Source organism: Ovis canadensis, chromosome 2, assembly GCF_042477335.2.
Source record: "Ovis canadensis isolate MfBH-ARS-UI-01 breed Bighorn chromosome 2, ARS-UI_OviCan_v2, whole genome shotgun sequence".
NCBI lineage: Eukaryota > Metazoa > Chordata > Mammalia > Artiodactyla > Bovidae > Ovis > Ovis canadensis.
In genome coordinates, this window is record NC_091246.1 from 219,120,122 (window position 1) to 219,144,213 (window position 24,092).

At 36.8% G+C, this 24,092-nt stretch overlaps 1 protein-coding gene and 1 non-coding gene across 3 annotated transcripts in view; both read right to left on the reverse strand.

Annotated features, from left to right (window-relative positions):
• The window catches only part of ERBB4 (erb-b2 receptor tyrosine kinase 4), a 1,302,405-nt gene that overhangs the window by 623,634 nt on the left and 654,679 nt on the right, over positions 1 to 24,092 (reverse strand). The window lies entirely within an intron of this gene.
• Positions 17,043 to 17,114, reverse strand: TRNAS-GGA (transfer RNA serine (anticodon GGA)). The gene has a single exon. It is a non-coding gene; the product is annotated as a tRNA-Ser (tRNA).

The following is a 24,092-nucleotide window of genomic DNA, read 5'->3' on the forward strand; positions in this document are numbered from 1 at the left end:
CCTGGGTATGTATGGCTGCAGCAGGGACTGTCTGATTCTCATTCTATTTAGGCTGCCACAGATAAGCTGTTTCACTCCCAGCCTTAAATGCTTCTCCTCTGATTCAGACAATTGCCCCAATGTGGGGATCAGATCTCTGCTTCAGTTTCCCCATCTGCTGAGGGCAGGTCCAGTCCTACTAACACTCCTGATTTTCCCCCTAGTTCCTTCGTCCTACCGAGAGAGTTTTGCGTGGTTCTGTATATTCTTTTCTGCTGGTTAGGTACTCCTGTCTGCTCTCAGCTGGTGTTCTGCACGCACTTCTGTGTCTGAAGGTGTATTCCTGATATATCCGCGGAGAGAGATGTACTCCATGTCCACCTACTCCTCTGCCATCTTGTTCTCACTCACACTGGTTTTAAAAAAGTAATTTTCTTGTCCTTTTTCCTTCAAACTGAATATTCTTTCATTTTTTCCCCATCTCACAAAGTTGTGATTTCAAACTCCTTTAGGCATCATTGGTTTTTCAGATGTACAGAACAAGCTTCAATGAAAACACCCTGAAATGTTTACCGTGAATGGTTTGGGGGCATGGTTCATGAAAATAGCTTTTCTAGTGCTTGAAAGTGAAGCAAATGGAGCATCATTTCAAGAATCACTTTGCTGGTTTTTCAAACTTTTACAAAAAGAAATATCAAGAACATAAACTTTAATGCAGATTTTAGTCGGGGCCAAAAAGCCATGAGTAAGATGAGGGCATTTTTCTTTATGAATTTAGAGTGGAATATGAAATACACAGAATAAAGACTGTCTCAGAATACTTCACCCTACCAGTTTTTTGTTTTAATTAAACTGTTTTTTAATCAAAATGTTGCAGATATATTTTTATCTATACTGTTGTCAACTATCCATGTGTGTTGAATATTTTCAAATAATAAACTGAAAATAACTACTGGATTGGACAAAGTAATGAAGTCACAGGGGATTTCTAATTTTTCAGATCACAATATCAATGAGAGTAAATAAAACCAGTCAATTCTTAAGTTATGCTTTTACACTTTTTTTTTCAAGTTTCTTTTTTTTTTAATTTTGGAGGGGCAAGAGATTACACTTAACTATCACATAAGTAGTTGCCCAGTGACTCAGTCACTATTTTCTTTGTATTTTCCACCTCTCATAGAAATGCCATTTCTACCCAGTGGGGGAAATTGAAAACCAAATTGAAACCAAATCAGGAAACCATAAATAGCAAGAAAAAGACAGCCTACTGACTGAGAGAAAATATTTGCAAATGATATGAACAAGTACTTGATTTCAAAAATATGCAAACTCAATCACAAAATGGGCAGAAGACTTACATAGACAGATCATCAAAGAAGACATACAGATGCCCAACAAATACATGAAAAGATGCTCAATATCACTAATTGTCTGAGAAATGCAAATCAAAACTATAATGAGGTATCACACACCCTCAAGAAGAAAACAGTAACCCACTCCAGTATTCTTGCCTGGGAAATATCATGGACAGAGGAGCCTGGCCAGCTACAGTCCAATAGGTCACAAAAGAGTTAGATATAATATAGTGACCAAATAATAACATATAAAATAGATAAACAAGAAGGGTTACTCTATAGCACAGTGAACTACCTATAATAATTTAAAACGGAGAATCATCTGAAAAAGTATGTGGCTGGGTCACTCTGCTATACACCTTTAACATAATACTGTAAATCAACTATACTTCAATGACGATTAAAAAAAATAAAAAGGAAACAAATAATTGAAGTCAAATTCAAAGTTGTAATATACATTTTCTGAAAAACAAGAGTTTGAAGGTTCTTTTCTTTTTCTTTATTTTTTTAAGTCACTGTAGAACAGATAAGATCAGTGGAAAAGCAACGTTGAAACAGATGCAGGACACAAACTTCCTTTTCTTTTTCCAACCCTGCCTGACAAAATCCTTGAATCAAGACGGAAGTGCAGAGAAGCTTCGCATTGTCTACCTATATTGCAGACAGGAAGTAAAATAAATATCAAACACTTCAAAAGTTTGTTCAAGCATTACTTTATCAAGAAAGTGACAGAAACTAAGACAACTGCTAATGATACTAGTAAATCCAATTTAAAAAAATATCCCATCACATGCAGAGATGTTTGCTCACAGGAGCTTGAGCAATATACTTGAAAAATAGAAATCTACTTATGTTAGACAAATAATATCCTTTTAACAAAAATAAACATGCAAGTTATTTAATGTGAAGACCCTGTAATTACTGCATATCACTTGCAGTTTTTTGTATGTAAGAATATTTATGCTAATTATACACTAAATATTATATACTGTTTTCTTCTAAATATGTATTAGGTCTTTCTCAATAAAACTTATGCTTTCCTGTGTTCATTCGGTTAAGAGTTATGGAAGCCATCTCTGTGTGGTTGATCACCGAGATCTGAATTGAATAGTTGGGCAATTCTTACCTTGTTGCCCAGAGTGGCTGTAAGAAATGCTCATACAGAGCAATGTTTAACTAAACTACTGTCTAAATGAGTTCCAAATAACACTTGCACTTTCATTGTCAGTGGCTACAATCAGACCAATATCTTTATAGTTGTAACAGCAATGCTCAAGAAAGCTCATTGAAAAAAATTCCATGAAAATGAAGAAAGGAGGAAGGAAAAGAAGCAGATGAAGGGGAGTAGGGTAGAATAATTAAAGAAAAAAACGTGGTGAAACAGCCATAAGTCAGGAACTCTTGGCTGTGGTCCAAATCATGCCATTCAGATACTGTGTAAATTACCTAAACTTTCTTCTTTAATCTCTAATTTGAAGGAGGTCCACTATAGAGTCGCCAAGATTCCTTTCAGCTTTAACTCTAAGAATATTTTCTCATAATAAAAAATAACTTTGATGATTTAATCTTTATTCATCGAAATATTTTTATCATGAAGAATATAAATATTCAATCACTATGTTGAAATGTATACATTCATGGGACCTCCATAAGTAGTATAATCAATTATTTAAAATCCTCACATATTCTTTACAATGCTCATAAAACTCAAATCAAGAAATATAATAACCCCCACTCTTAAATGGACTTCCCTGGAAGCTGCCAATGCAAGAGACATGGGTTCAATCTCTGCGTCAGGACGATCCTCTTGGAGAAGGAAATGGCAACATATTCCAGTATTCTTGCCAGGGAAATCCCATGGACAGGGTGGGGCAGACTATAGCCCATAGGGTCATAAGAATTGGATATGACTTAGCAACTAAACCACCACCACTCTTAAAATAACTGACAGTAAAGCAAAATTGTGACACCATTTAAACCTCTTTCAATTGTTCCAATCAACCCTGAAATCATTGATTCCAAGTTGCTATATTTAGTTGTAGAGAATACAATACTAAGTAATCTGTGTAAAAGGTTGAAACAGAGACTCAGCCACACTTTGAATACTCACTGCCCCATGGTCTGAATTTGTAGTTGCACTTTGCTCTTTACAGAGAACAACCACATTTGAAAAAGTCGTGACAAGGAAGAGTTGATACCAACTCTATCACAAAGAAAACCTATAAACTACTCATTTGCACTCAGTTTGTCAAGTACATATTATTTGCTTCAAAATTCCATTTTTTGAAAGATAAACTATTTTGCTAGTAAACCAGATAGTCTTTGACTATTTATCAATATTAGGATGCCTTACTCAAATGTGCCTCATGTACTTCCATTTCACTTCCCTCTTGTACACAATTTTTCAACATGTCATTAGTAACAGAATTCATAGGAAGAATTATCTTGTAAATGCCAATGCATTTATTATCAATGATCAAGTTATTCTCCAAAACAGTTAAGTGTTTGGGATTTATGCATGCTAAAATACTTTACTTCTATGAAAACATTCTCTCAAAAAGGAAGACGCATTAAGAAAAGAAGTGTCCTTCTAACTGCACAAATATTCTTTACTAATATTGTTACATGTAAACTTTACTCTGAAAATTTTTTCTGTGTCTGCCTATGGATGTTTAAGAATATTTTATGTAATATTCATCAAGCATAAGTAACTGTTCTTGATGATATAAGCTATGATACTTCACTTCATTTTTACTATTTTGCATTCACTTGTACAAAGCAGTCAGACAGTTTATGTTTCCATTTTTGTTGAAATTGAAGATAACTCATGGGAGGTTTATATATTAACATGTCATTTGGATCAGCTATTCCATTGGAGTATTACAACCAAAGCTAAATCAATTAAAATAGATAAATCTCTAATAAAGTATAACTCTACACTAGAATTTCATCACTTATTCCCTAGAGAATGAGCATAGATACCTGAGGCCAAATTTACTTAATTCGACCATAAAGGTGTGTGTTTAATCACAGACTTCGTCAAAAGAATTCCCGACAGCTTTAATTAATTAGCTTCATTCCTCATTCATTCATAGACTTGAAAATATTTTACTCCCATTATCTTAGGTAAAAAGCCATCATTTATTTATTTATTATTTATTTAGTTGTTTGTTTTTAAGCTGCAGGATGTCATAGAAACAGACTACCACAGGGGATGGAAGGTGAATCCAGATCTACAGCAGTTATCCAGAGCTGAGTGATTCATTCACAGCTTCACAGTAGAAATTTTATTAGAAAGAATTCAATTAAATCTACTTCAATGATATCCATGATTATACCCTGCATGTGCTCTTTTCTGAATTTTAAAATTATGCCTATTTGGTATCCATCTGGTAGATTATATCAAATATCATTTACATATTAAAACCAAATTGTAAAAAAAAAAATCCAAAACAAAAACAGTTTGTAGCCAACAATTAACTGTCTCAAAATCAACTGTTATGTATCTGTGACTTGTATATATCAAAAAGAAAACAGACTGACATCGGAAACACACATACACACACATACATACATACACACACACACACACACACACACGCACGCACACACACACACACCAATTTCTTCCTGTATGATCTTGGGCAAGTTACTCAATCTCACTGTGACAAAGATTTTTAAACATCCCTATATACTCTAGGGTGACTAAAGTTTAAATTAATGCCATTAGAAATTTTAATGATGTCTTTATGTAAAGTTAATCTAGGGTAACATTATGATTCTGAGGGTATAATGGATAAAAAAGAGAAGGAAATTCAGGAAAGAGTACAGTGGTCTCTTCGAAAACCAGGTATTTACCAAGGACTGATTCCAGGACTCCTAGCACCGAACAAAATACAGATGTGACTCATGCTCTTATAAAAATGACACAGTAGAGAGATGTTATGGGGAGGGAGGTGGGAGGGGGGTTCATGTTTGGGAACGCATGTAAGAATTAAAGATATTAAAATTTAAAAAATAAAAAACTAAAAAAAAAATGACACAGTAGAGTGAGAGGATGTGGAAGGTTCTCAAATGTATGTTCTTCTACAGCATTCAGCTGAGGTAGAAATGATGGAACTTCCCCTCAGGTTAGTGGTAATTGCTACTAGCCACCCTGCCAACAGGGAAACGATGTTTCTGAGATGGATAGAGAAATTGAGCCTTCATAACACTATCTGTGTCCCCAGGATGAGCAAATAGGCCTTTTTTTCCCTTAAGTTTCTAGTCATGAGAACAAAGTAAGTCTATTTTTCTCCTGTAAAAGAGAATGATAAAATAACAGAAAGATGAATGTGAAGTAATCTTGTACATACAGGTATTAGGCAAGCCAGTTGCTAAAACAAATTTACTGTTTGTTTATTTGATAACTTATTCTTTGGACCCTATTCTTTGGCCTAACTTCTCAGAATGTCTTCTTTACCTCTTGGAACCTTATCTCCTACACTTCACTTTATTAAGGTGTTGCCTTTAAAAAAGTAACTTAGAAAGAGCATTCTGTTAGAGGTTGGCAAGAGTAAAGACAAAAGAATAAAGACATATTTAACTAATTCAAGCTATTCCAAACAGTTTATCCATCCTTTATTTTCACAAAATGTGCTGTGCTATGCTTAGTCACTCAGTAATGTCCAACTCTTTGCGACCCCATGGACTATAGTCTGCCAGGCTCCTCTGTCCATGGGGATTCTCTAGGCAAGACTACTGGAGTGGGTTGCCATGTCCTCCTCCAGGGGATCTTCCCAACCCAGGGATGTAAAACCCAGGCCTCTGCATTGCAGGCAGATTCCTTACCTACTGAGCCACCAGGGAAGCCCAAGAATAGAGGAGTGAGTAGTGTTTATCTTCTCCAGAGGATCTTCCCAACCCAAGAATCAGACCAGAGTGTCCTGCATTGCAGGTGGATTCTTTACCAGCTGAGCTATCAGGGAAGCCCTTCCACTATATATATATTTCTAAAAACAGTTTAAATGCACATAGCTGTCTTCCAGGTTGTGTAATAATTATTTTCATACATTTTACTCAATAGTTCTAAATTACCAAATTTAGTAGGTATTTTAGACAACAGGATTTAGTTTTTATGGCTCCTGGGCACTGGAATACATAGTTTCCTTCACCATGATAAAGATTTTGGATTCATTTCCAGGGCATTTCCCAGCCTTCCTTGCAGAAGGGTGATGTACAGCAACTGAATGGATGAATGAAAGTGATCTGTGCCACTTTTGCTCTTGGAATCCTTGTGCAGTGTCCCTGGGCATAGACAGACACAGAAGACTCCAAGGTCCTTAAGGAAAGTGAAGCTAGAAAGTGGAAGGAAATTGAGTCTTTAAAGAAGCGTCTTCTAATCAGAAATAATTGCTTTAGACTTGACTTGGGCTTCCCTATTGGCTGAGCGGGTAAAGAATTCTCCTGCAGTGACAGAGACACAGAAGACATGGTTAAATCCCAGGGTTGGGAGATCCCTTGAGGAAGTAACAACCCACTCCAGTATTCTTGCCTAAAAAACCACAGGGACAGAGGAGCCTGGTGGGCTACAGTCCATGGGGTCACAAAGATTCAGATATAACTAACTGACTAAGCAGGCAAGCATGTGCTAAATCACTGAAATTTCCATGTTGATCTGCTAGAGCACTTCATAATGTTTGTCCTAAGTAACGTCTATCTCACCCAACTACACCTTTGAACATCAAGGTGTTTTATAACTTCACAAAAGAGGCATCATCCTGTGCAGACCTGGATTAAAGTGAATGAGTTTTACAGCATTGTCCTTATCAATTTAGCCTTTGAATAGTATTTTTTCTCTACTTAAACTTCTAACATCAGAAAATCATCTAACATCATTCCTAGAATTTTACTGGATATAGGAAAAAGAAAAATAGAAAGAGAAACAAAGTTTTAAAACCAGGTTTGATTTCTAGGTCTTGGTAAATATGAGTGTTTCAGAATTTAAAGCTTTTGCATAACAATAACAATGTAAATATTCATACCAACAACTCCCTATTTCCTAACCAGCACCACAGAGGCACAATAGAAAAAAATGAACAAACAAGCAAACACACAAACAACCTCTCTCTGTAGTATATGAGTATTTCCAAGGCACAAAACCAGAAGTTATGTCTATAAATAGTGGGATTTTTGAAATTATTCGCTATGCATTCAAGATAGACTTTAGAAAATGGAAATGGAGATACAAGATGATTATCTGAAAAAATGGTAAGAATTTATCAAATTTGCTCTGACTAAAATAAACAAATTGCCTCTAAATAATCTGTATATCAAGTTTATGCAGTTTCATCTATTTGTACCCACATTGTTACTGGATGTGTAATGTAAGTTCAAAAGATTTTATAACTGCACTAAAAAAAGCATGATTTTTCAGTTTTCTTTCCTGGACTAGTCTAGACTTTAGTTCTCCTACTTTTGACAAAATTATGCTTCTGGCAATTCTTAAAGTTATTTAAGATTATGTTAACTTTAAAGGACATTATTTATTTTAAAACATATTTTCACATCTTCTTTCTTTTAGGTCACTTTATCAGGTTTAGGTAGCCAAGAGGGGAAAAGTAGAAGTTAATTATCTGATAAAAGTCCAGTTTCCCTTCTAAAATCCACATTATATTACTTTATTATATTCAAGGAAATGCACAAGTATTTATTTACTTTTAAATTGATGTCTCCCCTCACAAGAACACATGCTCCATGAAAGAAGAGACTTTATTTACCTGTTCACCCCCAATCCTTAATACCTATAAATATGTCTGTCTCAATATTTATTAACTAGACTATCAAATGATTTAGACATTTTTGTGTACTGTACATTCCCCATGTAATTACAGGTCCTCCAGTTTCTTTCCCAATCACAATTCTCAAATCAGTTCTGTATTAGTGTCCTTTAATATGTTTTGATAGCATTTCCAATAAGGAAAAACTGCAAACCCCACAGTATACTGGCAGTGAAGATTCTGCAATTTGACAATGGCAAATTTGTTTAGAAGATTCCTGGACATTAAGCAATATAGTGATTGTCTTCAAATTTAAATGAAGTCTTATAGGTCATTAGACCTCTTACAGGTTTGGACAAATACTTTATCCCTAGAAAAAAAAAGAGTTGAAACTTGCTCTTAGGGGAAAATTAATGCATCATTTACTTGTATGCTAATCAAAAGAATTAGTGGAATATATTGTGTTAATATAAATTTGTACAATAGAACTGTCTGTCAAATTTAGAGTTAATATTCTAGAAAATTATTAAGAACTGTTGAGAGGCTCTCCAAAGCCTAACTTCCAGTGCATCAATAGAAATAGTGGAGTTGACTGAAGTGATGATAAATGTAAGTGGTTGAAATTTTTCTGTACTTCATGCTCTGATTAATCCTTTTCTTCTCAAAGCATGTCAATTAATCAGCACCACTTCTATTAATAAATGGATTTACTTAAAGACCCAGGGAAGATACTAACTTCTGTTTTAGAGGCTTTTTGTTTGTTTGCATATATGTTCTAAATAATTAATTATACAAGAAACTGTTTCCCAGGTGGGAAAATAAAGTACTGCCATCACAAATCTTTCTACTTACCAATTCATTTAAACAAATAACAAATCATTTAAATTAGAACAGCATGTAAACTGAAAATTCTTTGTGTTCCAAGCATAAATTATTGTTCTCTTTCTGAATTTTATTGACAGAGATAGAGTAGGGTAACAGCATTCCGTAAAGAAGAAACACTATATTCCACATTTTCTTTCCAATTCAAAAAGAAGCTGCTAGTTTAAACACCTGCATTTTGAGTATCCATACCAACAAAATGAAATGGCTTTTCTATAATAAATATCAAACAATTCATTCAGAGGTATGGGTAAATAGAATTTATGCTAAGTCAAAAAATGTACTCTTGCAATTACTTATTTCATTGACATGACTATATCTCAGCATGAGTTTTCAATATCCAGAATACCTAGCTACTTCAATATACTTTTTCCTTTTCAATTGTTTTTTCAAATTAACTTTGTCTACACTCAATGGAAGAACACCATGCAAAGTCTTTTGAAAGTATATATGCTGTCACACTGTTTGATTTAACAGTTTGATCACTCTCCTGTAGTGGTGAATGTGATGAACAAGAATTCCAATTCTTGTCCTTTGGAGACATGTAGAAGTGTATGTGTGTGTGTGTGTGTATACATATATGTGTGTGTACATATCTGTATATATGCATATGTTATATATATATATATATATATATATATATATATATATATATAAAATATGTATGTGTGTATTTAGCTATTCAGTTGTGGCTGATTCTTTGTGACTCCATGGACTGTCCATGGAATTCTCTATCCATTCTGTCCATGGAATTCTCCAGGCAAGAATACTGGAGAGGGTAGCACTCCCTTCTCCATGGAATCTTCCTGACCTAGGGACTGAACATAGATATCATGCATTGCAGACAGATTCTTTACTGTCTTAGCCAGCAAGGAAGCCCATGAAGTATACATATTTTCTATATATGTATATATATATGTGCTTGGAAACATACAGAAATGAGTATAAAGATGAATTATGTTTCAGGTTCTCTTAAACAAATGTGTATAGAGTTCACAGTAGCATAAATATAAATAATAGTTTAAATAGCTCATAATACTTCTGAAACTTGATTTCTACTGTAGAGATATCAATATTTTAGTAATAATCCACTCTATTTCTAATTCAAAGTACCTTGAGTACTTATGGTATAAAATCTTAGCCTACCTGGAAGCTAAAAATAAGAAAACATATGTGACCATTACTCTCAAGCATACTTACTTTCTTGTAAATGAGATAAAATATGCACAGTAATACATACAATAAATGCAATGTGGCCAGGTTTGTTGAAATCAGAAGAAAGATTTTTTTCCAGTTAAATTGGACTGAGAGTGGTATGAATGAAGGCTGTGAAGAAATGCAATATTAAACTAGCTTAAAAAAAAGCCGATGATAATCTTTAGTTTTTACATCATAAATTGTATTTTCTCTAATTCAGAATTTGCCTTATCTTAATAGTATTTAGATGAATGATCCCTTTTTTTAGGAGCTAATTCATTCTTCTATTAGCAAATGTTAACTTAAATAGGACTATCTCTTCCAAAGAGCTTCCCTCATAACTTAGTCAGTAAAGAATCTGCCTGCAGTGCAGGAGACCCAAGTTCTAGCCCTGGGTCAGGAAGATCCTCTGGAGAAGGAAATGGCTACCCACTCCAGTATTCTTGCCTGGAAAATTCCATGGACAGAGGAGCCTTGTGGGCTGCAGTCCATGGGGTCTCAAATAGTCCAGCACAACTGACTGTATCTTCCAATACATTTTAAATTCATATTTTCCCATGTACTAGTAGACTTATTTTGTGCTAGTAGACTTTCATGGCTTCCCTCATACCTCCGTTGGTAAAGAATCTGCCTGCAATGCAGGAGACCCTGGTGTGCTTCCTGGGTCAGGAAGATCGGCTGGAGAAGGGATGGGCTACCGACTGTAGTATACTTGGGCTTCCCTTGTGGCTCAGCTGGTAAATAAACTGCCTGCAATGTGGGAGACATGGGTTCAATCCCTGGGCTGGGAAGATCCCCTGGAGAAGGGAAAGGCTACCCACTCCAGTATTCTGGCCTGGAGAATTCCATGGACTGTATAGCCGATGGGCTCGCAAAGAGTTGGACGTGACTCAGCAACTTTAAAAAAAAAAAAAAAGTAGACTTTTTAAACTTGGAAAGGCTATATACATTCCTCTAAGATGGATATATCAGCAGTGAAAACCTGAGCCACTGAAATAGCCTGAGAAAACAGCAGCAAATATTCAACTCCCTACTATATGTGACTAAATCAATTTGCCCCCAATAAATAAAAGCCTGCATATAAAATATGCAGTTCATATTTTTTCTATTTCATCTGTTTATTAAGTTTATTTTCAGTGAAAAAAGACTTTTTTATGAATTTCTTAGCCAGATATACTGCTACATAAATAGGCCAAAATATAGAAAGTGCTTTCAAGCACTTAAGGAAAAATACCCCAGTGAGTTTCCTTCCCTTTTTATGCCTCCTGTTGTTCCATTTACCAAACAATGCTTGACTCTCTAAAAATCATACTTATCTATTATAGCAAAGATATTTTGAGCACTGGTTCCTAATATATGTGTATGTTGTTATTTAAACATTTGAAACATTCACTTCTACTTTACTAATAAGAAACCTCGAAAAAAATGTAAACACTATTTAGTACAATTTGTGAAATAGTAAGTTCAATATTACAAAACTTTAAATATTTTCAGAAAATAAATGTTTTGTCATATTACAGATGTTTTGTTTAAAATTGCCATGCAAATGTTGAAGGCCACATACTATTATTAGCTTGTGTCTCAAGATTCATTTTAAGCAGGGTAAAGTTCATCATTAAAGACAGTATATGGAAATCCATATTTCATATAGTCTTCTTAATCATATCAATAGCTTGCTGCTTTCTTGTCAGATCTGATTAGCTCATCTGTGTTTTTAACCTTGTAGTGCAGCTGAAGAGCACACCACCTTAGATATAAGCATGTCAGCGCTGCCCTTTTCTTTTTTTTAACCCTATTTGTACTTAGGCATCATTTTGCTTCAACCTAAACCTCTTGAAAGAACTTTATTCATTTGTGAAGTGCTAGTTTAGTTAAAACTCAGTAATAATAACTATAAAACCACTTCATCAGGAACTCTATCCTCAGCCATACATTGAAAGCACCATTGCCCACCCCTCTGTGCCACGGAACCCCAACTCTTCTCTCAGAGCTCCTGGTGTTAAGTGCCTTGTATCAGACGTTTGACCAGCATACAGACTAAGGAAGCACACCAGTGTCAACCCCATATATTAGGAAAGCTTACTTTGTCTTTTTTTCTTTTTTTTTTTTACATTTTATTAGATGAAAAGGTATGTAAAAAAACAGATTCCAACAGGTGACCTTGCAAGGAAAAAGTTGGAACTTGCTAGCCTACATTTAACAGACTGGACTTCTACCTCCTATTGGCCTCTACCTTAAACACACATTATGCTGCAATGCCACTAAACTGTTTCTTTCATCTTCCCCAACACTTTGTACCTCCAAGGTTTGTTCCTGTCCTTGCTCTCCCTTCATGTGGCATGGTCTGCCATACATGCTCTTGTGCTTGAAACATTCATGTCACTTACATGACACTTTTGTGACACACTGGTGCAGAATTAATCATTCTTTCTTTCAAATGTTATAAATTAAGCTAGTTAGATTTATATTGCACATAGCAATAAACGAATGCATAAGTGAAAACTGAAAGTTGCTCAGTCGTATCTTACTCTTTGCAACCCCACGGCAAAGCGTAATGGAGTGGGCTGCCATTTCCTCAAAATAAACCACAATACATGGTTACTATTGATGATATAATCAGGTGGACAAAAGATCATTCTTTATCGTTATTAATTTTGAAAATGCTAAAACAATGCTGGGGAAATAATGAAGAAATACAAATCTTTAAAGATGAAAAGATTATACATAAATCTTTCTTGTACAAGTTCATGAAATAAATGCATATTGAGTACCATCTATATGCCTAGATATAGATTCAGGATAAAAAGAGACAGTCCTTGTTCATCCATAATTTTCAGACTAATGGGTGGTATATAAGTTAGTAGCAATCAGTGTTAATAAGGGGGTGTCTTGGCTATCATAAGAATATAAAAAAAGACCTAAGTGAACCACAGGTTCATAGATTTCCATGAGGAAGTGGTCTTTTAAACAGATCTACAGGAAAAGGTTATATAAAAATAAGTATTAGTAGTAAAGGAAAGGAAGTGCCAAGAAAAAGGGAAACTGAATTTGAGATCCTGAGATCATGGGGAGCAAGAACTATTTGGGAGTCAAACTCAAGGTAGGACATCTGGGATACAGGAAACAGGACCTACCCAGTAGGGAAGATGGAGACATGGAGCCAGGACAGAGAGCCTTGCAACGATTGCTAGTAGAAATTGTGAATTACTTTGAACAAACAGCCCACTGAGAGGTCCTTCAACCAAATGCAGGGGATTCCTAGAGGAGCCTTCTAGGTTACCTGATTCTATAGGGTTCTGTGCCTTTATGTTTGGCTGGGCTGTTCTTCCACTTTGTAGAGACCCAAGTTAACTTCCCTGAGCTTCTCTGGTGGCTCAGATGGTAAAGAATCTGCCTGCAATGCAGTAGACTTATGCAGTAGACCTATTCGTTCCCTGGGTCAGGAGGATCCCCTGGAGGAGGAAATGACCACCCACTCCAGTATTCTTACCTGGAGAGTCCCATGGACAGAGGAGCCTGGTGGGCTATAGTCCATGGGGCCACAAAGAATTGGACATGACTGAGTGACTAACACTTTCACTTTCACAAGTGAACATCTGGAGAGCTGATTTAAGTGCAAATGATTCCTGTCCATAGACATACAAATAATTTTGTCCAATAAAGATATTATTGATTCCTCTCCTATAAAAATGATTTCAAGTATTGCCATTTTATTATAGGATAAAGCTTTGTATCTATTAAAAGAATCATTTCAGCATTCCTTATTGCCTGTGTTTCTGTGTTAGTCATTAATCAACCTCAAGCCATCTTCAAAATGTATCATATAACCCTTAAGGTGGTACTAAGTATAAAAATAATATAATTGCATTTCAAAAACTTAGAAAAATTGTATCATAATCCAAGCAAACCCACATACTTACTGCTAATATTTTAGTTTTAGCAAAAGAAAAAGAGACTCAGCAATTGTGAGAAAACAGTTTATAATGTTAATCAAAAATATGTATTTAAAAAAAATCCTGGATTTGTGTACTGACAATGACATTGGTAGTTGTCTGAATGTGATAGAGCAATGAAGAGGGAAACACAGAAAGAAGGGAGGAAGAATGGAAGGAAGGGAGGAGGAAGGGGAGGAAGGAAATAAAATAAATTCATTGCAAAACACTTTATTTCTCTACTCTTATTTCACTGTTGAATCACTACATTTTTTGTATTTGTAATACTGTCTGGTGAGTACAGTGAATTCAAGCATAAACATAGGAATATGTCTAAAATTACTTTCTAGAATAGCTCCAGCAGAACAACTTCACAGATTACTTCACTGAACAAATCAGCCAGCAGTAACAGTGGTTCATAGGTGACAAAAAGTGTTCACAGTTATGTGAATGGGAAAAATAGTCAAGTACTGCTACTGCTGCTGCTAAGTCACTTCAGTTGAGTCTGACTCTGTGCGACCCCATAGATGGCAGCCCACCAGGTTCCCTCGTCCCTGGGATTCTCCAGGCAAGAACGCTGGAGTGGGTTGCCATTTCCCTCGCCAATGCATGAAAGTGAAAAGTGAAAGTGAAGTCGCTCAGTCATGTCCAACTCTTAGCGACCCCATGGACTGCAGCCTACCAGGCTCCTCCATCCATGTCATTTTCCAGGCAAGAGTACTGGAGCAGGGTGCCATTGCCTTCTCTGTGTCAAGTACTAAAACTGTCTAAAGACTGTCAGTAATATAACTGTTCTAGTCCTATGAAACTAATGCCTCTAATGTATTAGAAAGAGAAAAGGGGGAAATATAGTTAAATAATAACAATTTATTATATCATTATCTTTTAGAAAATATCATATTTGAAGTTTAAACATCTCAAGTAGCAGTAAATATCTGCTTAAGGAGTTATCACTTTTTTCCCAAGATATCTGAATATAAACTAAAATTTCCTAAAAATTAATAAAATAATCCTAAATCTTAAGGCCAGTCTTACTGACCAACCTCTAAAACTATCATATCTTAAAATGTTGTAGCCAAGAGATCTTAGAAATCATCTTGTCTGTCCTGGGTTGAGTAGTGTCTGTGCTCAGTTGGGTCCAACTCTTTGTGACCTCATGGACTGTAGCCTACCAGGCTCCTCTGTCCATGGAACTTTCCAGGCAAGAATATTGAAGTGGGGAGTCATTTTCTACTCCAGGGAATCTTCCTGACCCTGGGATCGAATTCACATCTCTCGCATCTCCTGCATTGGCAGCAGATTCTTTACCACTAGTGCCACCTGGGAAGCCCAGATTGAATAGAATCATCCTCAAAAGTTATGTCCTTCAGAAACTCAGAATACGAACTTCTTTAGAAATAGGGTTTTGCAGATGCAGTTAGGTCAGGAGAGTTCCTAATTCAATGATTCAATGACTTGAGTCATTACAAAAAAAAAAAGAGAGAGCCAAAGAGACAGAGAAAGACATACTGGGAGAACTCCACATGAAGACGGAGGCAGATAAGAGAGGAGAGTCTGCTGCTGCTGCTGCTACTAAGTCACTTCAGTCGTGTCTGACTCTGTGTGACCCCTAGATGGAAGCCCACCAGGCTCCCCCATCCCTAGGATTCTCTAGGCAAGAACACTGGAGTGGGTTGCCATTTCCTTCTCCAATGCATGGAAGTGAAAAGTGAAAGTGAAGTCGCTCAGCCGTGTCCGACTCTTAGCGACCCCATGGACTGCAGCCTACCAGGCTCCTCCATCCATGGGATTGAGTCTCCCAGTCAAGAAATGCCAAGGACATGAGCAACCACCAGAGGGTGGGAGAGAGGCATGGAACAGTTTCTTCAGAGCACCCAGAAGGAACCAACCCTACTGATTCTCTGATTTTGGACTTCCAGCTTCCAGATTTGTGAGAGAATAAATGGTTGTTGCATAAAATCACTCTATTTGTGATACTTTGTTGCAGCAGTCCCAGGAAACTAAGACATTACTAAAGGGCTTTACTGTGTAGATGAATACACTGGATCTGAAGAAGATAAATGATTCATTCAGGATCATATAGCTGATTATTGCTAGAATCAGTATTAGAAGTCATTACCTACCAAGAAATATTTTAGTAAATTTATTATTTATTAAAGTTTGAGAAAGTAATAAAAACAAGGGAAGTGCTTAATGTTTGGGGCATTTAAAAGGGAGGTTTTACTTGAAATAATTTAACCAGGTTAGAATCCACTTAAGCTTAGAATTTTAAGGGCTATATTTTCTGTGACTTCATCTTTTCAATGGAGTATTATTAATGACACTACACATTTCTGGCATTCATAACATTTAAAATCTGTTTGATATGAAAAATAACAATGTAATTATTTTAATGTCTTTGCATATTTAAATTAGAAATTTATATCATCAGGCATGATTAAAGAAAAAGAATTCATGAGGAAGAATAAAAAGAGTTTTTAGAGTACAAACATTTTACTGTTAATACCAGTTACCTACGACCTTACAATAAATTAATATTCAGAGCTGTTGTTATTAAAGGTACAGGGTTTAACAGACATATAGATCAGTGGCAGCTCAGCAGTAAAGAATTTGCATACCAGTGCAGAAGTCCTGAGTTTACTCCCTGGGTTGGAAAGATCTCCTGGAGAAGGAAATGGCAACCCACTCCAGTATACTTCCTGGAAAATCCCACGGACAGAGGAGCCTGGAAGGCAGGCTACAGTCCATGGGGTCATAAAGAGTTGGACAAGATTGAACAATTAACACTTTCATTATATATACGAGTGAGTGAAGTTGTTCAGTCGTGCCCGACTCTTTGCGACACCATGGACTGTAGCCTACCTACCAGGCTCCTCCCTCCATGGGATTCTCCAAGCAAGAGTACTAGAGTGGGTTGCCATTTCCTTCTCCAGGGGATCTTCCCTACCCAGGGATCGAACCCAGGTCTCCCGCATTCCAGGCAGACGCTTTAACCTTTGAGCCACCAGGGAAGCCATATATATATATATACACACATATATATATATATATACATATATATATATATATAGAGAGAGAGAGAGATGGAGAGAAAATACTGTGTAATTTTAGATGTGAAATGTGAAAAACCAAACAAATGAACAAACCAAACAAAACTGCTACAGAAAACTGATGGTAGACAGAGAGGGAAGAAGGCTGAGCAAAACTGGTAAAGATTAAGGGGCACAAACTTTCAGTTGTAAAATACATAGTTCATGGAATGAAAAGTGCAGCAAAGTCTATAATATTAGCACAGTCAATAATATTAGAATAACTTTTTTGACAAATGGTTATTACATTTAATTTGGTGATCAATTTGTAATATGTACAAATGTTGAATCACTACTCTATACCTGAAACGAATATAATATTATATGCCAATTATACTTCAATAAAAATAAGGGATTCTCCAAGCAAGAATACTAGAGTGGGTTGCCAATTCCTTCTCTAGGGTATCTTCACAACCCAGGAATCAAACCCAGGTCTCCTGCATTGCAGGCAGATTCTTTACCAACTGAGCTACCAGGGATACCCAAATAAATAGTGGGATAGCATTGAAGTGTGAGTTCCAATTATCACTACTTAAATTATCTAGGATGTCAGGCTCTTGGTGAGTGATCACACCATCCTGGATATCTGGATCATTAAGATCTTCTTTGTATAGTTGTTCTGTGTATTCTTGACACCTCTTTTTTAATCTCTTCAACTTCTATTAAGATTCTTACCATTTCTGATCTTTATCATGCCCATTGTTGCATGAAGTGTTCTCTTGATATCTAAAATTTTATTGAAGATATCTCTAGTCTTTTTCATTCTGTTATTTTCCTCTCCCTTGCACTGTTCTTTAAAGAAGGGCTTCTGATTTCTCCTTGTTATTCTCTGGTCCTCTGCTTCCAGTTGGGTATATTTTTCCCTTTCTCTCTTGCTTTTTGCTTCTCTTCTTTCCTCAGTTACCTGTAAAGCGTCCTCAGAAAACTATTTTGGAGTCTGAAGTCAAGTGGGCCATGGATGCATTACTACAAACAAGGCTGGTAGAGGTGACGAAATTTCAGTTGAGCTACTTAAAATCTTAAAAGATAATATTGTTAAAGTGCTGCACTCAACATGTCAACAAATTTGGAAAATTCAGCAGTGGCCACAGAACTGGAAATGGTCAGTTTTCATTCCAGTCCCAAAGAAGGGCAGTGCCAAAGAACATACAAATTACCATACAATTGTGCTCATTTCCAATGTTAGTAAGGTTATCCTCAAAATCCTTCAAGCTAGTCTTCAGCAGTATGTGAACTGAGAGCTTCCAGATGTGCAAGCTGAGTTTAGAAAGGGCAGCAGAACCAGGGATCAAACTGCCAACATTTGTTGCATCACAGAAAAAGAAAGGGAGTTTTAGAGAAACATCCATTTCTTCAATAACTACGCTAAAGCCTTTGTGTGGGTCACAAAAACTGTGGAAATTTTTGAAAGAGATGGGAATATTAGACCATCTTACCTGTCTCCTGAGAAACCTGTATGCAGATCAAGAAACAACAGTTAGAACATAACATGGAACAATGGACTCTATCAACACTGCTAAAGGAGTGTCAAGGCTGTATACTGTCACCTTGCTTATTTAATTTTATGCAGAGTACATCATGCCAAATGTCAGGCTGGATAAATCCCAGACTAGAATGAAGATTGCTGGGAGAAATATTAACAACCTCAGATATACAGATGATACCACTTTAATGGCAGAAATTGAAGAAGGACTAAAGAGCCTCTTGATGAAAGTGAAAGAGAGTGGAGGAGCTGGCTTAAAACTCAACATTTAAAAAACGAAGATTATGGCATCCAGTCCCATCGTTTCATGACAAATAGATGGGGGAAAAATGGAAGCAGCAACAGATTTTATTTTGGGGGGCTCCAAAAATCATTGTGGACAGTAACTGCAGCCATGAAATTAAAAAGATGCTTGCTCTTTGGAAGGAAAACTATGACAAACCTAGATGGCATATTAAAAAGCAAACACATTGCCGGGGGCCAGCGTGAGGAATTCCGCCCATGGCAAAGGTCATGAGGAAGGAGGCTTGGCATACGCAAAGGCGTGATCAAGCCTCAGGAAACCCCCTGTTCCCGAGCATCTAACCCCAAAACCAGAGTCTGTTTTATGCTCTCACCTACACCTCTGACTTTACGGGGGGCTCTCCCCCATAACCGTTTCTCTCGGAGAAGGAGTAAACGTGCAGCTCCAAGGCAATAAAAATTCTTGGGCGTGACAAGAGTGTTTCAGCTTACGGACTCCTCTGAAGGTTATCTAGCCCACCTGTATAGGTTTGTCCAGCCACATGTGATTGCTTGCAGCCTCCCAACCTGAGAGGCACAAGATGTTTTAGACTTACTAAAGGCAAATTATTTTGGGGAGTTAAAATTATTAGTATAGTTGGTTAGGAATTATATTGGTGAAGGGTCTCTTCATTTGTTGTGTCAATAATTGCTGCTAATTCCCTGCTCTGGGTGGGACAAGGATGTCTCAGGTCAAACCTCTCTGCTGACAGACTAGCTTGTGTGACAGGATTATCCTTACTGCCGCCACTAGGCACATGACTGTTTACTACCTCTCAACCATAAACAGCACAGAGAGTTTTGGAGTATTTTGAGAGTCTTAATTAGCGTAGGACTTTCTCTTCTTGTTGAGTCAATGATTGCCGCCAGGCCTCCATATCCTTAGGCACCTGGGAATATATTAATCAATGTATTTGGAATATAGCAAAGGAAATATGGTAGTTTTTGATGTTAGCAATACTAGACTTTTTGAGTTAATGGATTTTCTCTTTTGTAATAGATCACTGTACTTTGTTATATATCACTGTGTCCTTGCTGTGTAAGAATGTAACTTTATCATATCTTAAGACTAAATAGATCTTAAGGGGAGCATTGGTGAAAGGATTTTCATTTGTTGGGTTGATGTTTGCTGCTAAATCTCCATGTTCCCTAGCCTTATAATGAATATAACTAGCATATAGGAAGAAATAAGTATTAACCTTTAAGCATATAGGAGAAATAAGTATTAACCTTTAAGACTAATCATGTTAACCTTGGGTTGAATAAATTCCTTTCTTGATTGTAACTCACTACACCCTCACCCTATAGGAATGTAACTTTATTTGGAGGGTGGTGCCTGGTTTAAGAAAAAACACCCTTGGAAGAAATAAGTTTTTTTTGGTTATCAGAAAGAAAGGATCATAAAATGTAAGCAGGTCTCACTCATGGCCAGAAGATGATGTAATATTCCTAAGACCTTTTTTTTAATACATTTATGTGAAGCACCTGATTTTGATAAAGGTCAGGACTGCTGACCCCCACGTGACTCTGTATTCATCCCTATGTGTAACAAAAGGTATATAAGCAAACCCAAAAATAAAGAAATTGGATCAGTTTCCGGAAAGACTGATTCCCCCATGTCGCTTCTTTCTTGCTCCCGTTTTTCTGGCTGAATTCCCATCTGGAGCATGGATGCTATTCCACGTAATCCAAGTTATTCAGCCTCTTTTTCTCCACTAATCTTCCTACTACACTATCCATTTCTAATCTCTCTCTATCTGTGATTAAATATGTATTTTTCCAAAGACGCCGACTCCGTCCCCACCTTCGAATCACCCTGGATCCACCGGGGCTGGACCCCGGCAACACATGACTTTGCTGACAAAGGTCCATATAGTCAAAGCTATGATTTTTCCTGTAGTCATGTATAGATGTGAGAGTTGGACCATAAAGAAGGCTGAGCACTGACAAATTGATGCCTTCAAAGTGTGGTGTTAGAGAAGATTCTTGAGAGTCCCTTGGACAGAAAGGAGATCAAACCAGTCAATCCTAAAGGAAATCAACCCTAAATATTCATCGGAAGGACTGACGCTGAAGCTGAAGCTCTAAAATTTCGGCCATCTGATGCGAAGAACAGGCTCACTGGAAAAGACTGATGCTGGGAAAGATTGAGGGTGAATGGAGAAGAGGGTGGTAGAGGATGAGATGGTTAGATATCATTGACTCAATGGACATGAATCTGAGCAAACTTCAGAAGATAGTGAAGGACAGAGAAGCCTGAATTTGCAGTTCACAGGGTTCAGAGAGTTGGACCTGACTTAGCAACTGAACAATAATAAATTATCATTCACACCACTCACTAATTTTCTCATCATGAGCAAATCAATTTCTGTCTAAGCCTCACTCTCCTCATCTATAAAATTGGATGCAAATCCTGGCTACCTCAAGTGCCTCATTCAAACCCAAACTGATCTGCCCTGTTTGATATCTACTTTACTAAGATAAAAATTCATGCATGAATTCTACCATTGAACTCTCATTTATAGAAACTGTGAGGTTATATTTCAATATTAATATTTACATTATAGCTTCATGTATTTAATTCTTTTTTGAATAGAATTATGTCCACAATAAACTTATCTAAACGTTCTTTTTCTGCTTTTTGAACCATGAAAATCACAACAAGGCAAGACAAATAGTTACCAGGTTATTGTTGTTGTTCTGTCGCCCAGTCATTCCCAAGTCTTTGCAATCCAATGGGCAGCAGCAGGCCAGGCTTCCCTGTCCCTCACCATCTACTGAAGTTTGCCCAAGTTCATGTCCATTGCTTCAGTGATGCCATCCAGCCATCTCATCCTCTGATGCCCTCTTTTCCTTTTGTCCTCAATCTTTCCCAGCAGCAGGGACTTTTCCAGTGAAATCTGTTGTTCTCATCTGATGACCAAAATACTGGCATTTCCACTTCAGCATCAGTCCTTCCAATGACTATTCAGGGTTGATTTCCCTTAAGATTGACTGGTTTGATCTGTGCTGTCCAATGGACTCTCAGGAGTCTTCTCCAGCTCCACGTTTGAAGGCATCAACTATCAGTGCTCTGCCTTCTTTATGGTCCAACCCTCACAATCCTATATGACCACTAGGAAGACCATAGCCTTGACTGTATGGACCTTTGTTGGCAAAGTAATGTCTCTGTTTTCAACACGCTGTCTAGGTTTGTCATAGCTTTCCTGCCAAGAAGCAAACATCTTCTGATTTCATGGCTGAAGTCACCATCTGCAGTGATTTCAGAGCCCAAGAAGAGGAAATATGTTGCTACTTCCACCTTTTCTCCTTCTATTTGCCATGGAGTAAGCTCAGCATTTCTCATGATGTGCTCAGCGTATAGATTAAACAAACAAGGTGACAGCAGACAGCTCTATCACACTCCTTTCTCAATCTTGAACCAATCAGTTGTTCCATACAGGGTTCTAACTGTTGCTTCTTGACTTGCATACATATCTCAGGAGACAGGTAAGATGATCTGGTATTCCTATCTCTTTAAGAGCTTTCCACAATTGACTATGATCCACACAGTCAAAGGCTTTGGTGTAGCGGATGAAACAGAGGTAGATGCTTTTCTGGAATTCTCTAGCTTTGTCTGTGATCCAGCAAATGTTGGCAGTTTGATCTCTAGTTCCTCTTTCTTTTCTAAACCCAACTTGGACATCTGGAACTCCTTGGTTCACATAATACTGAAGCCTAGCATGTAAGATTTTAAGCATGGCCCTTACTAGCATGGGAAATGAGTGCAATTATCCAGTGGTTAGCACATTCTTTAGTACTACCCTTGGGAACTGGGATGAGGATTGACCTTTTCCAGTCCTGTGGCCACTGTTGGGTCTTCCAGATTTGCTGACATATTGAATGCAACACCTTGACGGCATCATCGTTTAGGGTTTTGAATAGCTCTACTCGAATTTCATTCCATCCACTATCTTTATTAACACCAGTTCTACCTAAGGCTTACTTGACTTTGCTCTCCAGGATGTCTGATTCTGGGTGGCTGACCACACCATTGTAGTAATCTAGTTCATTAAAATCTTTTTTGTACAGTTCTTCCATGCATTCTTTCCATCTCTTCTTGATCTCTTCAGGCCTACTAGGTTTCTACAATTTCTGCCCTTTATTGTACCCATCTTTGGGCAAAATGTTCCCTTGATAACTCCAGTTTTCCTGAAAAGATTTCTAGTCTTTCCCTTTTTCCTGTTTTCTTTTAGTTTATACACTGTTCCTTGAAGAAGTCCTCTCCATGCTGTTCTTTGGAAATCTGCCTTTAGTTGGCTATATCTTTCTCTTTCTCCCTTGATTTTCACTTCTCTTCCTTATTTATCAATTTTTAAGGCCTCCTCAGATAACCACTTTGCCTTCTTGCTTGTCTTGTTCTTTGGGATGGTTTTGTTCACTGCCTCCTATGCGATATTATAGACCTCCATCCATAGTTCTTCAGGCACACTGTTTACAAGTTCTAATCCTTGCATCTATTACCAGATAACCTACTTTAAATAGAATGGGTCTCCAGGAAGAAGTTTACATGGTTAAAGTCTCTGTAAGTCTTTATTACATTTTTTTGTAAGGACTAACACAGTCCTCAATTTTACCAAACACTATGTAATATATTCCCATAAAAATTATTGTTCCTTTTTTAAAGTCTTACCCACTTTCTATGATTGAAAATTTTTCCTAAAATCCAATACATTGTTCTTTTGAATGTTGTAACTATCAAGGTTTTAGACAACTGTTGCCCAGTGTCATTGTTTCTTTAGATTTGTTCAATGTTCTAATAATTCTATTTGTTTCTGCATCACATTCCTAAACGTATATTCTCACATTTGTATGCTTTTCTTTTTTATTCAATTTAAAATAAGGGAAAAAAAGAAAACAGCTTTTCTTATCTCCTCCTTCAATTATGCCATGCATTGAAAAACCTTTACCAAGACTAGCATCTTCTACTAAGCATTCTCTTTCAACTGTTTGTATCGACCAAAAATTGGGATTACCCAGTAGGTGATTCACTATACTGTGAAATATATTGATTATTCTGACAAAGCAGTAGTTTAATGATAATCTATATTTTATGCATGAATATGAGTCTTCAGTAAATACAGCTAATAAAATGA